Source organism: Bos mutus, unplaced genomic scaffold, assembly GCF_027580195.1.
Source record: "Bos mutus isolate GX-2022 unplaced genomic scaffold, NWIPB_WYAK_1.1 CTG477, whole genome shotgun sequence".
Taxonomy (NCBI): Eukaryota; Metazoa; Chordata; class Mammalia; order Artiodactyla; family Bovidae; genus Bos; species Bos mutus.
Genome location: NW_027219961.1, coordinates 35,015 through 43,884, shown reverse-complemented (window position 1 = coordinate 43,884; position 8,870 = coordinate 35,015).

Genomic DNA, 8,870 nt, shown 5'->3' with positions numbered 1-8,870 from the left:
GGCCACTGGCTGTCCGCTCTGTCATGAGGGGGACCTTTGGGTGGAGAAGTCGGCCATGAGTTGGGCAGTTGGGGAAAGGGGAACAGAGGCTGGAAAGGGGGGTAAAGGCTGCTCTCACCTAGACCAGGACTGAGCCTTTGCTGATGTCACCACAAGCACAATTTCAGGAGCAACAGCTACCCTTAAAAGGAGGCATGTGTGCATCAGGAGCCTCCTGAGGTGATGACTGAAAGCAGCACAAATATGAAGCTCAACTAAAAGAAAAAAAAAAGCAAGCCCTTTGTCAAAAAAATTAATCAAAATTTCCCAGTAGAACTCAGGCCCCTTCCCTAAACTTAGCACCTTCTCTGTTTAGAGCCCAGGGTACTTCTGCTATCTGCACCTTCTCAATAATGAGGAGGAAACCCATCCCCAAGGCTGTAGGTCAAGATCAAGGCATGTTGGCTGCTTGGAAGCTTGGTAATGCTCTTCATCTTGCATTTATCTCCTCCTCTACCTTTTAGTGTGGTGCTTCATATCAGTGGGTGTTCAGTAAATCTTAAGTGTAGGTTTGAGGGTGGGTGGTTGATCAGCCTACATTCCAGTGACTCCCGTGTCTGATTTTGGGGAGCTCCAAATTGGGGGTCTTCCCTGCGTTATTCCACCTTGCATCTGCTTTCTTTTGGTGGTCAACTCTTGCAGTTCAGCAAATTGCTACTCTGCCCAGCTTCTTTGCTGTAGCAGAGACTGGCAATACTTGATTTAGGTTTGAGCTGTGGAGTTCTAAAAGTCTTCTCTGTTCAGAAGGTATTTCCTGAGCCTCATCTCTGTTCTTGGCAGAGTACTGGTGTGGCATGGGGAGGGGTCACACAAAGAAAGATTTATCAATGTCCCTGTCCTCATGGTGCTAAAATCTAGCTGGAGAGATGACAAATAGCCTACATGGAAGACAATCAGAAGTCAAGCATGTAAGAACAGGAAAACCCATAGGGGTTGACTAAGTGGTCAACAGTCAGACTATAGCTGGAACCACATCTGCTGATTGCTTACTCCAGTAGCTAGACTCATGGGAGGCGCTTGAATGATAGCATTGCACCTGTAAGCCTGGAGATGTTATCAGGTCTCTGAGGCAGTTACTTCCATGAAATATGCCCAGTTTGTCAAGGGACTTGGAATCTGTTTGCCAAGGGCTCGCATCTCAGTTCTGCCATTAGAAGCTGGGTGACCTTGGGCAAAGTTATAGTTTTCTCTTCTGTAAAAACCAAACCAGATATAATCTTGACTGACTTTATGGAGTTGTTGTGAGGAATTTAATGAAATAGCATGAAAAATCATTTAGCAACTGCCTAGCACACAGTGGGTGCTCATTATGTATTCATGTCCTTCCTTCTGCTTTGAATAACAGCTAGGACTGGAATGTTTGGCCAAATGGTTAAGGCTACAGACTCTAGTACCCATGGCCTGAACTTGAAGCCTAGCATAGAACACTTGCTGTTCTGTGACCTTGGACAAGCTACTCAAATGCTAGTTTTCTCAATTTTAAAATAGAGATTTGGGGACTTCCTTGGTGGTCGAGTGGTTAAGAATCCGCCTTCCAATGCAAGGAACACGTTCGACCCCTGGTCAGGGAACTAGGATCCCACATGCCATGGGGCAATCAAGCCTACACACCACAGTGAAAACCCAGCACTGCCAAAACAGCATAGAAAGCAAAACAACAACAAAAAATAGGGATTAAAGGAGGGTGTGTGTGCACGTAGGTACAGCATTTAAAAGCAGAGCCTGGTGGGCTGCCGTCTCTGGGGTCACACAGAGTCGGGCACGACTGAAGCGACTTAGCAGCACCAGCAGCAGCAGGCCGGCAGCCTTGATGGAGCTTCTGACCTTCCCTGGGAGGCAAGTCTTACAGGCCGTCCCGATGTCCCTGGTGCTCCTCCTGCCTCACCTCACCTCTTTCCTCACGTGCCTGCTAAGTTGCTTCAGTCGTGTCTGACTCTTGGCCTGCTAGGCTCCTCTGTCCATGGGATTCTCCAGACTAGAATACTGGAGTAGGTTACTGTGCCCTCCTCCAGCGGATCTTCCTGACCCAGATATCAAACCCATATCTCTTTCGTGTCCTGCATTGGCACGCGGGTTCTTTATCACTAGCGCCACCTGAAGGACTGAGGAAATCCAAGAGTGTCAAGGTTATGTAAGCCACCAGCGCAATCACAGATTTGAGGACAAACCCTGTGATTAGGGGAGGGGATCCTAAGGGAGTCTAGAGTCTGACCAGCTGTGACACCGCTTCTCAAGTTCTTAGGGACCTAAGCTTAGCATTTTAAATCCAAAAACCTCTTTCATGGGCGATTTGTCCCCAAATCAATGAGATTGTTTTTGTTTCTGAAGGTCTGCTCCATCCTTAATCCTGAGTTGGCTTTTTCAGAAGAAGCCAGGGGCTTGGATTTGGGAATTTAACAAATACAGTCATGTGAGCAGGCTCTGCCTGCACATTATTGCTGACTGTGATGTGTTCCTAGGAGCTGCCAGGTGGTCCTGGGTGGCCCGTCCTCATGAGTAAACCGTTGATCGAGTTCAGTGTTGCTGTGCCCAGCAGCTGCCTCGCTCCTTTCTGGGGCATCCAAGACTCAGTCCCAGGACCGCCCTCTGAGCCTGGGCTTTCCTGCAGCGTGCCACGCCACCCTGGGGGCCCGGAGGCTTTTCTGTGCGTCGTTTTGCCCAGATTAGTTATGCCTTGATCACTGAGGTGTGGTGTGTTCACTGAGGTGTAAGCAGTGGTCTGAGTGGCCCTGGCCAAGCCGGGAGAGCGGCGTTAATAGGTGCGGAATTTTGTGTTGAGCGTGCCCACTTGCCTCTGCAGCACCGCTTTGTGGTGTTCAAATGCACACAGCAGTGTGTAGGGATGGACCTTGAGTGCTGAAGTCACTTCTGGTTTTGTCCACAGGGTGTGGTGGCAGCCTCCCTGCGGGTGGCCCTGCTGTCCACGTCTGAGGGACCAGAGTCCAGACGTGAGACCAGGAGTGGGTGGGTTTGTGTGTATGGGATGGAAAGTTGACATACTGCTTTTTGTAGCACCTTTTGGTGCTTCCCTGGTGGCTCAGATGGTAAAGAATCTGCCTGCAGTGTGGGAGGCCCGGGTTCAGTCCTTGGGTGAGGAACATTCCCTGGAGAAGGAAATGGCAGCCCATTCCAGTATTCTTGCCCAGAAAATTCCATGGATAGAGGAGCCTGGTGGGCTATAGTCCATAGGGTGACAAAGAGTCGGATACAACTGAACAGATAACACTTTCACTTTAATGCCCATAAACTCGGTATGGACTTAAATGACCCTTTATGAAAGAACATTTTCGTATGTTTGTCTATGTGCATTCTTCTCAACTGTTGTTCTTCGTGAGCTCTAGTTTCTGACTAATCTGTAATGATTAATAGATCATGAAGATCATCGCTAATGTGTACAGACATGTATAGATACACACCTGTTCGTGGTCACCCATCGCATAGAAACGGCCTTGTGGGGGTGGCATCGTGCTGTGCACTTTAAGATTGCTCGTGGGGGTTGATCAGCTTTAAGCAAACTTGGTGTATGGAAATCTAGATTAAACCCAGATTTATCTCTCATGTGGTGCTAATTTAAAAGGAACCTTTACTATGTTGTTTTAAAAAGCACACTTTCTCTAAGAGCCTTGTCTAGACAGTTTTAAGTTTCCAACCACATCATTCCCCAGGTCTGGGTTCAGAGCTAGTCTGGAAGGGAAGTGATGTTTCCTGACGTGCCAGTAAACTGCAGCCCTTTCGTTTAATGCCCATTTATCAAATAATCCCCTGTCCTGTTTACCAGGCAGAAAACTAATGTCAGAAGAAAGGGTGAAATTTAAAGGATTCAAGGGGTTGGGTCAAGGAAGCCAGGCCTCCCGGAAATAATCAAGGACTCAGAGAAGGAACTGAGGGTGAGCTGGGCTCTAAAAGGTTCGAGGTTTGCAAGTAGTCAACCTGCTGGGATAGAGATGATGAAGGGTTGGACTTGTGAATCACCCAGTGCGGGGACATCCAGAGAAGCAGATGGAGATGAGACTGGAGGTGAAGAAAGACAGGAATATCAGGCTGAGGGGCGTGGACGTGGTCCTGCCTGGGAGAGGACTGGCTCCTTGAGGGTCCTTGAGCTGGACCCCGTGGTCAGAACAGTGCTGAGGAAGGTGCTTCTGAACACTCTGTGCAAGGTGGTGGGGGAGAGGTCACATCACCTGAAAGGGACACAGAGGCAAAGTGGGCATCCCAGGGAGGCTGGGGAGGGTCTAGACAGCATGGATGTGAGAAGGCAGAGGCCAGGGAAACCGAGAGATGAGAGAGGCAGAGAGAAGGAGCAGAGACGGATGACGAGGAGAACCAGGGTAGGTGGCTGAGCGGATGCATCGGTCAAACGAACACGTCTTGTTTGTCCAGGTGGCCTGTCCTCCCAGGGTTGTCGCCCATGCTGTGGGAGGCGTGGCGGGTGGGAAGGGAGTGAACCCTCCTGACATAGAGCATCCTGCTGGGAAGTCCATTCCGATGGGCCCACTAGGCCTCAGAGCAACCCCCTGAGCGGCAGTACAGTACCTTCCTGTGGGCTAGGAAACAGGCAAAATGAACAGAAATAACATGTCAACGTCAGCTTCTAGTGACTGGCAGCTGGCCTGTGAACTCAGACCTTTCTGACCCCGGAGCCTAAGCCTTTAACTACTGTATAGAGTGATGACAAGTCAGAGGGACACTGGGGTACAAAGGAGGAAGGGGGAGAGGTTTGCTTTGAAATGAACAATGTTCACTCTTAAAATGAACTTCATGGGTGTGAGCTCCTTGAGGAGCAAGGTGATTCCCAGTGAAGACATAAGGAGACCAAGTTGGAAGGGAGCGTTCAAGCCCGGGGCTTCTGCTGCAGGGAAACTGCTGACTCACTAAGGGGACATTTCTGATCTTTGGTCCCAGGGAGCTGGCTCTTGGGAGCCCTGAAATCCTAAAGATATGTTATCCTGACCTGGTGACTATGGCCAAAGGGGAGGAATGAGGCAGTGGGGGCCTAGCCGTGGGGCTGAGAGTGGGCCTGGCTTTCTCTGATCAGCCGGTCTGCCTGGGGGAGGAAAGGGCCGAGGAGGAATGAGGTTCGGTGGGTGAGAACCTGCTTGCTGATATGGTTGCCTCCTACCAAGAGGAGCAGCAACCTCCTGGCCAATACCTGGGTCTGGAGGATGAGGTGCCTGCGACCCTGGCAGAGGGTTCAGATGGGGACCAGTGGTCCTGGTTCCGGTAAGACTGAGCCCTCACCATGATGTTGACACAGAGCTCCCTGCCTTTTGCGAAAGCCCCAGGGTCTTCCTCGGATAGTCTGGGCATGTTCATAATCAGGCAGCTTTGGGGAGACCCTGGATGGTCTGGGCATGTTCATGACCAGGCAGCTTTGGGGAGCAGCTTTGTGCCTGGGTTCTGATTCTGTCTGACTTGGGGCTTTTCTGGGTGCCCCATGTGGATGGTGATGGGGACAGTGGTTCTGTGGGTCTCAGAGCAAATAAAACACATGTTGTGATGTGCTGTGTAGTGGTTAAGTGTGGACGTCTTACCCCAGATGCAGCCTCGTGGTTTCTGGGTTAATTTTTGCTCTGCCAAGTTCGTGAGCAAGAATGACAAGTGATGCATGACGCAAGTATGGCTTCCTCCTGTCACCCGAAGCCCTCAGGCTGCACAGGTGTGTTTTTAACTGGGACATTTGCTCTGCGAGTGCTCATGATCGCAGCTCTTGCAACAGGGTTTAGATGTCATCCTTGCATTTGCAGAAAGGGTGAAATCAAATCAAAGATAAAAATAGAGTGTCTTCCCAGTCTGCATCTCCATCCTTCATTCACCCCGTTTGGATTAAACGTCTTCTTCTGGGGCAAAGTGCACCATCGTAATTAGGCTCCTAGGCTCTGAAGGCTGGAGACTGTGACTGGGTTTGTCTGTGAGTTGTGTACTTTGCCCATGACTATTTGAGGAGGATAAAACTAGAACAAATGCTGGGGCAAAGGGCAAGCCAGAACCAGTTAGCCGTGATTTTTAATCCTTTACATTCATGGTGTGGGTCCTTGCTTTTTTTGTGAGCATGGAAAAGATGAGGATCCTACCCTTGGGAGCAGCATTCTCTCAATTCTTCACATTTTTCTTGGCCTCACTTGGGCTGCAGGTCTCTGATTTTCACCCTGGTGGGTGTCCTCTCAAGTGTGTGACAGAACTCAAAGGAGTGAAAATATAGGCTTCTAGGTTGACTGATAATCACACCAGCACCATTTCCTGGGAGGCAGGAGGTGAGCTGGGGCCCAGAGTCAGACAGAACTGGTTTGGGAACCCAACTCTTATGCTACCAGCCAGTGTGATGCTGGCTGCGTACTGACCAGTTTTTCTCATTTTTGTCTTTGTTGTAAGAGTTCATGGACTAAGTGAAAAAGATAAGCTGTATTACATGCCCAGTGCCTAGCAGATGCTCAAAAGCTAGTCAGGATCCTACCCTCTTCCCACCCACAGCCCCACACTGATTTTCTTCCCTTACGACTGGAAATACAGCATGGTTTGTAGAAAGAACATGGTCATTAGTGGGCAGACCTGTGTGATTCTACCAGCTTTGTGTAGATAAGACCTTCTACCAATATCCATCTGTCCATCCACCCAGCCAGCCAACATGGCTGAGTTCCTGCTAAGGCACAGACTCGGGATCTAGGAGCTGGGTATAGGGCTCTGCACACTCACTGAGCATGGCTTTCAAGAAGCAGGAGAAATATATGCTCTGGAAAACAGAAGAGGCAGCAGCTGGCAGTGCGATCCCTGTGTTTGAATGTTCACACTGGGTATGAAAGTACTGCCAAAGCTGGCATCCTCCTGGAGAAAGGTCCCTGTGGGACAGCCTTGCCACCTGGCCAGGGCTGCCTCAGGCCCTTCAGCTGATTGCCCCATCCTGAGGCTGGAAAAGCACTCATTCAGGCTTAGAGTGTGGACAGAATGTGGACAGAGGATGGAGGGGGGCCTCTGAGGGCTCAGGTGTGCAGCGTGGACCCAGCTGGGAGGACCTCCCTCTCGAGGCAGAACATCACTGGGCATTAGGTCCCCCTCCATCAAGGTCCTTTTGAGAATGAGAGAATCCCAGGACCTTGAGTGAAGTCCCATATCTTCCCTCATTCTTGCCAAAGGGACCCTCTGGCATCCTGTTTGACGCTAGATCTGCAACTTCAAAGCGCTTAGGAAACCAGAGAGGGCGTGCAGTGGCCCAGCTTCCCAGCTGTGAAGGCTACATTTGCCCCTCTATCTTTGGCTGGTTTTTACCCTCAACATCTTGGAGACCAGCAGTTAAGAAGCGGGACTCAACTCTGATAGATTAATGTAAGTGAGGATCAGATAAAGCTCTAAGGACACGAAATACCTTCTCATGGAGGAGCCTGCTCGCTTGGACTTTTCTCATGACTTTAGCCCTGAAGGGCAATCTAGGCCCCATGAAGGAGGCACATCTTCGAGATGCCAGGAGGTCTGGTTTCTCAACTCTGTGTGACCCTGAACAAGTCACTAAACCTCTATTTAGTCCTCTAATAATGGGTGTATAACAGAGGATGATAAAGGAACTCTGGAACTATTGTTCAATCATTTCAACCCACAAGTATCTCCATTTGTGTTACCTTTTGTATCTTTCTTTTAATTCTCCCTGCCCCCACTAGATTATAAAGCTCCTTGAAGCAGTACTCTGCCATATACATCTCTGTACTCCCTCAGAAATCTAGCAGAATACATTTCAAAAAGCAGGTGCTTAGAAGATCAGTTTGACTTGTTGATTGTATACAGTACGCACTGGAAGAATGCTGCTCTGAACCTGTTGATGATGAGTTTTGAGACTATTTCAGAGCTAAGAATCACTAGTGAGTACCTTGAGTGGCTATAACTGACAGGCTAGAAAACCAACTGGGACGATGAGTGCATTGGCAGTTAATGATGTTATAATCGGCCTGAAAGCAAATTGCTTCTCTCCCTGCAGTTGCTTTCAAATTCAATAAAGGAGAAGTGGTACCTTAACACAAAAGAGTTAGCGTCTCTCAATTCTAGAATTTGAATCTTGCATGAGTTTTCAGGCTGTGTTCCAATTTCCACCTTGGTATTTCATGTGGCAGAAGGGTTTGGGGCCTTGTATCTCAGCTGGTCACTCCTGAATCACGGTGTTTCTGCTGTCAGAAATACTCAACTGTTAGGTCCCTGAAGTTAGAACTGCAGTGCTGATATGAGATGTTTCAGTTTGTTGGGGTATGTGAGTATGTGTGTGTGTGTTTATAGCCAGTTTGCATGTTCCTATGTCCTGTGTATATAAATTTATGCAGTTCTGTGAATTCACACCACAGATGCTTTCTAAATGACAAGTTACAGAGTGAACTGAAACATTTACGTTTGTCAGTGTGGTCACAATGTTTGGCTTCCGTCTCTCACTGGATGCAAGTTCTTGGGGTTATAGTATATAGAATTTATCCCTCAGGTGGTCTCTCAGCTACAGTTTAACAGATTCAGTGAAATCAAGAATTTAACTGGAACCAAAAGCAAAACTAGCGTTGTTTTACTTTACCACAGAGATGGGAGTATAAAAACTGTTCTTCATTAATTTGTTGTTAAAAAAAAAAATCGCCTGCAATGAGAACCCCAACTACAATCTTTTTCAGTGGTTCCCTCGTAGCTCAGTCAGTAAAGAATCTGCCTGCAAAGCAGGAGACCTGGGATCGATTCCTGGGTCGGAAGATCCCTTGGAGAAGGAAAAGGCAACCCACTCCAGTATTCTTGCCTGGAGAATCTCATGGACAGAGGAGCCTGGCAGGCTACAGTCCTAAACTGTACACTAAACCACCATTGATAGTGACGGTGGT